Genomic DNA, 6,000 nt, shown 5'->3' on the forward strand with positions numbered 1-6,000 from the left:
CCAGTTAAAAAAACACATATACTGTATACACATTACATACATTTTAAAAATGTGACCGGGATATTACAAAACACTCCCTAAATTCCATGGTGCAAAAACATTACAACATTTAGACTACATAGATACCGATACATTACATACAGACATGAAAAAAGTTGTTATATTGCTCGATCATTAGCCAACTTTTGACATTCTTTTAAAAATTTAGTTACGAAGATAGATGCACAAATCAAAATGTTTGATCTGTCTTGTTTGCTCTTTAAGGAATAAATGATGGCTATGAAGTGGATAGTGGGAGAGTTGAGTACTCTCATCAAGACCCCCTTGGTAAGAACATTATTATTCTTCTTCACTCCCTTTATGGGAAATAGGCCACCAGACACCAAAGTGGATGATGTACATTTGCATGTGGCTCTAATAATTCCCAGTTCATTTCCATTAGATCAACGGTGGGCCACCCATTAACTTGTGCATGAAAACAAAAGGCCAGACTGTTATCAAGCCTAAAGTCTGCTCTCACTATAGGGTTCATGTTTCAGGAGGCTAGCTTTAAAAGCAGACCGTTGTGGTACTACGTGTACAAATTGTGTTTATACAAATATAAAATCAAGTATATTATAATAATAACTGTTTTTAAAGGAAGACTCACAAGGATGAGTTTTAAGGTGACACATCCTTTTAATTTCCAGAGCTTCCACACGTCCTGAATAGCATTTAGGCTGTTCAAATCAAAGCTTTGAGTGGTAGGAAAAGAACATCTAAATAGCTCCATGTTTTCACACATCTGAATATCAACATGACTTCATCAAAATCTGCAATTGTGCGGTCCCCAGAGCGCCTCTTCACCGGGAGCCCATTTGGGAAGGTAATGGCTGCGTAAACGTTATGAGGAATAATCTTCTCTGATTTCATGTGATTACTGGGCACCACGCTGACACAAGGGCCCAATGTGTTCGTCTCCCTGTCCAGGCCAGCGGGCTCTCCCAGTCTACCTATTAGCAGAGGAAAAGACATAATGGCCCAGCTCTATTGAGGCGCTGCTGTCTGCCAGTGCCAGCCCAATGACTGAACCTCTTTAATAAACATGAGCCAATTTCAGACTCCAGACCCTCTCAGATGGCTCCGTCTCCACCGTCATTAAGGCGCATGTTAAGCCCAAATCTAAGGCGATAAAACAAGTGTAAATGTAGAGGAAATAGCAAGAATCACAGCTCTGATTGGCCACTGGGGTCGTGGTGGTCCTGTGCATAAATGATTGAAATGGGACTAATGAGTAGTTTTGCATGCTTGACATCTAATCTGGTCAGGGAAAGAGTGAGCTGTTGTAGGGCGATTACTAAGAGCGGTCACCATCATACCTCTTTCCTGCTCCTCTGTGATGTCCCCCCCCCCCCCTGGATGCTTATGTTTTAAGCATTCCACTTACCACAGTCACTTCTTGCGCTTTATTGCTTCAACAAGTGGTCTCGAAGTCCTGCACTTGAACGGAAACATAACACTGCAGGATGCTCTGCCCTTCTCTTTCTCTCTCTCTTGTTCTATCTCAATGTCTCTCTCTCCCCATCTCTTTTCCCCTTCCTCTATTCCTCTGTCACTCCTTCTCTTACCATCTCCTTATGTATTTTCCTTTCTTCTCCCTTTTTCATTATTTGCTTTATTTTGTCAGTGAGCCGACAAATGCCATCAAAATACTCTGGCTGGAATCAAAATAAAAAACGGCCTCCACTCTGTTGTCTTAGACAATATGATTTGATTATGATTTGCCAGTTAAGCCTAGACTACAGCTGAGGGATTGTAGTTTAAAGCAGAGGCTTTGGTGAAAAAAATGCATTTATAGCCCTTTGTGTGGCTCCTCATTATGTGTGGGCCCGATTCATTAAGTAATTGGTTTGCAGTTGTTTACATGAGTATTAAGGCTCTCTATTCAGGAGCCTTTGAGAGATACATTGTGCAAATGTTGCATGTTATGAATGCAGAATGAGAGGCGGGGGCCAGTCCTATTGGCCAAGCACTACACTCGGCTGAAAAGCAAGAGAAAAGCGCTGGGTGCTGCTTTGCATAGCAATGACTCTGCCTTAATACACTTTAAAGATTAAATATATGCAGTCTATACAAGATACAAAGAGATACTCTTAACACATTTATATGTGCTCATTTCACTATTATGGCATTGGAGAGAATTGAGCTCTTTCATATTCCGTTTTTTTTCTCTCGCCTCCACACAATGTTTTTCAGTAAGACACTTTATAGAATGTGCTGTTTTATTGTATTATGAATCACGGCCAAGCAGACAGATCTGCAACAGTTTTTTTTAAGGATTCATCCATTAAAAATCTTTTGCTGCCATTGTGAGTGGTAAAGCAAAATCACTTTGTGGTTGAGTGGGGCTGAAAGGAATAATGCAGGAAGGAGTGAGACTTAATAAGCAGCTGCACTCCATGTAAAGACCACTTGTTCCCCTTTGTCTGCGGGTGCATGCCTCTGCTTCCTCTTCTGCAAGAATCTTTGTGCTGTTTTTCTTCCTTTACTGTAGGCATTTCAGATGGTGTTTCTTTTCTCTTTTATTTTTTATTCTGTTTTTTCCTCTTTTTTTTGGCCTGGCCTTGATTTTAGGAAGAAATGATCTCACTAAAAAAGCAACAGAAAACGTAGGTCCACCCACACCAGACAGTGTGGTGAAGAAGGTGCAACAGCGCCTCTTCAACCTCAGGAGGCTGAAGAGATTTGGCTTGGCACCTAAAACCCTCACAAACTTTTACAGATGCACAATTGAGAACATCCTGTYGTGCTGTATCACCGCCTGGTACAGCAACTGCACCGCCTGCAACCGCAGGGCTCTCCAACGGGGAACAACTACCTGTTCATCCCGCTATCATCCAGAAGGCGAGGTCAGTACAGGTGCATCAAAGTTGGTACGAGAGACTGAAAAACAGCTTCTATCTTAAGGCCATCAGACTGTTAAATAGCCATCACTAGCCGGCTTCCACCCTTTTACGCAACCCTGCACCATAGAGGCTGCTACCCCATATACATAGACTTGTAAACACTAGTCACTTTAATAATGTTTACATACTGCTTTACTCATCTCATATGTGTATATACTGTATTCTATTCTACTGTATTTTAGGCAATGCCACTCCGACATTGCTTTTTTAACTTTTAGATTTGTTTTTAGATACTACTGCGCTGTTAGATACTACTGCACTGTTGGAGCTAGGAACACACGCATTTCGCTACACCCGCAATAACATCTGCTAAATATGTGTATGTGACCAATAAAATTTGATTTGATTTATCTCTCCCTCTCCAGTCATCAGTGGCTGCTATGTTTGTGATGCCGCGTCCCTGCTTGACAAAAACCTTTACTTGACAATTCGTGTGTGGAACGTTCTCTTGGACAACAGTATGTGCTCAGGCATTCACCCCCCAATCACTCAGACAAAGTGTCATAATCAGAAGTTAGCCCTCTGTGGAAGAGAGGCAAGAGGAAACGATGTGTGTGGCTCTCGCAGAACACAGGGAGGGAGAGCAGGAGGGAGAAAAATAGAGAGATTGCCCCAGAAAGAGGCAGGTAAAGAGACCGAYGAACATGCAGACAAACAAACAGAGACAGATTAGACAGATATGTGGTAAAGGACWTTTGGCAGTGAAAGACCCACAGGGACAAACTGCTTTATTTCAGTGCAAATTCCTGGCAAAGTTAGACAAACACCCAGTCTGAAAACAAAACTTGCTCCTACCCCTAGGCACTTATTACTGGCCCTTCATTTGTAGATCTGAAAGCATCGACATTGTGTAAGCAATATGGGTGTAACTCCATATACTGTAACCCACTGCAATGGTCTATGATTTGATTTGGGACCAGAGAAGAGAAATAGGCAGTGATAGACAGAGAACGACAGAATAGCAGGCAGCATTGAGAGGCTACTGCCAGAGGAGGTCACTCTCCTGCATTGGGTTCCTCTTCATTCGCACCATGCCTAACACTCACCATGCCTAACACGCACCATCAAGTATCCATCTGTCTAATACCTGGTTAATCACACAATATCATGTCTTTTAATTTCTATTCATGACAAAAGTAAAGTTTTTTGTTTTTGATAAGAGGAACATTTTATTAGAAAATAATTTGTCACATTCCGATAAGTAATTTGTCTAACTGAGGTAGTTTAAAACAATTTGATAATGTAGTGTAAACTTGTGAATAATTTGAAATGGTCTAGAATTCAATTGAATATATTTAGGCTATTCCATTTTATTTCTGTCAATCATTGTTGTGTYCTGTTCTGTCAAGCAGCTGTGATTCCAATGAAGGAGCTGCCTGCTATCAATGAATGTAATTGAGTGTGAATCTGTGGCACCATTTTTACAGCTCTGCAGTTCCTCTTTATGGCCAGCAGAGAGCACTCACATGTTAGAGAGCACAGAATGGAAGCAGTGAATGCCCAGGGTTGCCTCACACTGTTGGCCCTCTGAGTGCTAGCTACATCCTACTATAGTACTCTGCTGTTTTAAACGTCTAAACAGACCTAAACAATTTAGCTATGGGTCATAGCTGGGAAGGGAGTAGGAGTTGATGGGGTGATGGGTCTCCCTCTTTTTACCCTTTTCCTTTAGACTAACGCTGTGCTAGAGTGCCTGTGCTATTAGCATTTCTTTGTGGGTGTTAGGAGCTTTAAAAAGACAGGGTAAATTAAGGCAGCATTCTCTACCAGCCTGTGACAACAGTATATTAAATACCAGGTAAGCATCATTTTCCCAGACAGAATCAACCCTGTATATATTTTCGATTATTTAAGCACATCATCAAATTTAATTCCAATTAACTCATTACAAAAACAAAACAACAGTCCAAATTCACAATCATTATATAGTGCAGTTTGGATGGATAACATATGATAAGTAAAGGATAGAGTCATAAGCCTATGTCTCCTTTACCATAGAGACTAGCAATAAGTATGTCTAATTGCGGAGAATAAAATCGTATTTTTGAAATGCAGAAGGTTAATACGGGTGTTTATTTGTGTTATTGTGGAATTCTCATATAAGAGGTAGACATGATGGGTTATATTAATATATACTTGTTTTGTATCATTTGTGCCAAAGTTTCGTACAACATTTCTCCATTTTTTTAAGGCATATAACATAATGATAGATACTAATCAAATGTGAGAAAAAAGCATGAAGCTGTGATTGAACGATGGCAGTCCTGCTCACAAACCTTATTGTAATGTAGATATAACATAAGGTAAACAGTAATATGTAACAATCACAAAAACCAGGAAGGAGACTCTCCAAAAAGGAGGCATTTCAGTGGTAGCTATAATTTTCCACATTACATTCAACCCGGCCTATCAGAGTCTGCTAAACAGTGGCTGGCCCAGTCTGTCTTACATATTCAGATCATTGCCTCAATTAAGGCAAACTCCGCATAAGATGAACTGACATAAATGTTTATGGAAATGGAATACTAGATTGAAGGTCAGCGGCGTCCTGGGCCCACTATGGTAATGGCCCAGTCTTGAAAATCAGCCAGTCCCTGTCTGAAGTGGAACAACTGATAGATCAACCCCAATGCTGCTTTGGGAAGTTATATAAAAGAATAGTCCAATTTATTCCCGGAAACATGATTTTTTTAACCATCATTACAGTGGCGGGAGAAGAAGTAACATGTTGCTGTAAATGGCTGGATATTAAAGAGGGAATGTGAATATATAAACATATTGACCATGTCTGTGTTTTCACTTCCTTGTGTTACCCAACTGTTGTAAATTCAGTGTGGTTAAAATATCGTAGCCTAGATTGCTATGCCGTAACAGCTGATGGTGAATTATGTAAAATAAGTCCCTATATGGATGAAAAGGAACAGTGTTTGACAGGCTATGTTAGTGTAGAAGCAGGCTAAATGAGAAGTAGCAGACCAGACATCCTTGTCTCACTCTTTTCTGTTCCATCTTCACTTCATCTAAAGCAGTGGTTCCCAAACTTTTTATAGTCCCG

The sequence above is a fragment of the Salvelinus sp. IW2-2015 genome, linkage group LG9 (assembly GCF_002910315.2).
Source record: "Salvelinus sp. IW2-2015 linkage group LG9, ASM291031v2, whole genome shotgun sequence".
In the NCBI taxonomy this organism is placed as follows: domain Eukaryota; kingdom Metazoa; phylum Chordata; class Actinopteri; order Salmoniformes; family Salmonidae; genus Salvelinus; species Salvelinus sp. IW2-2015.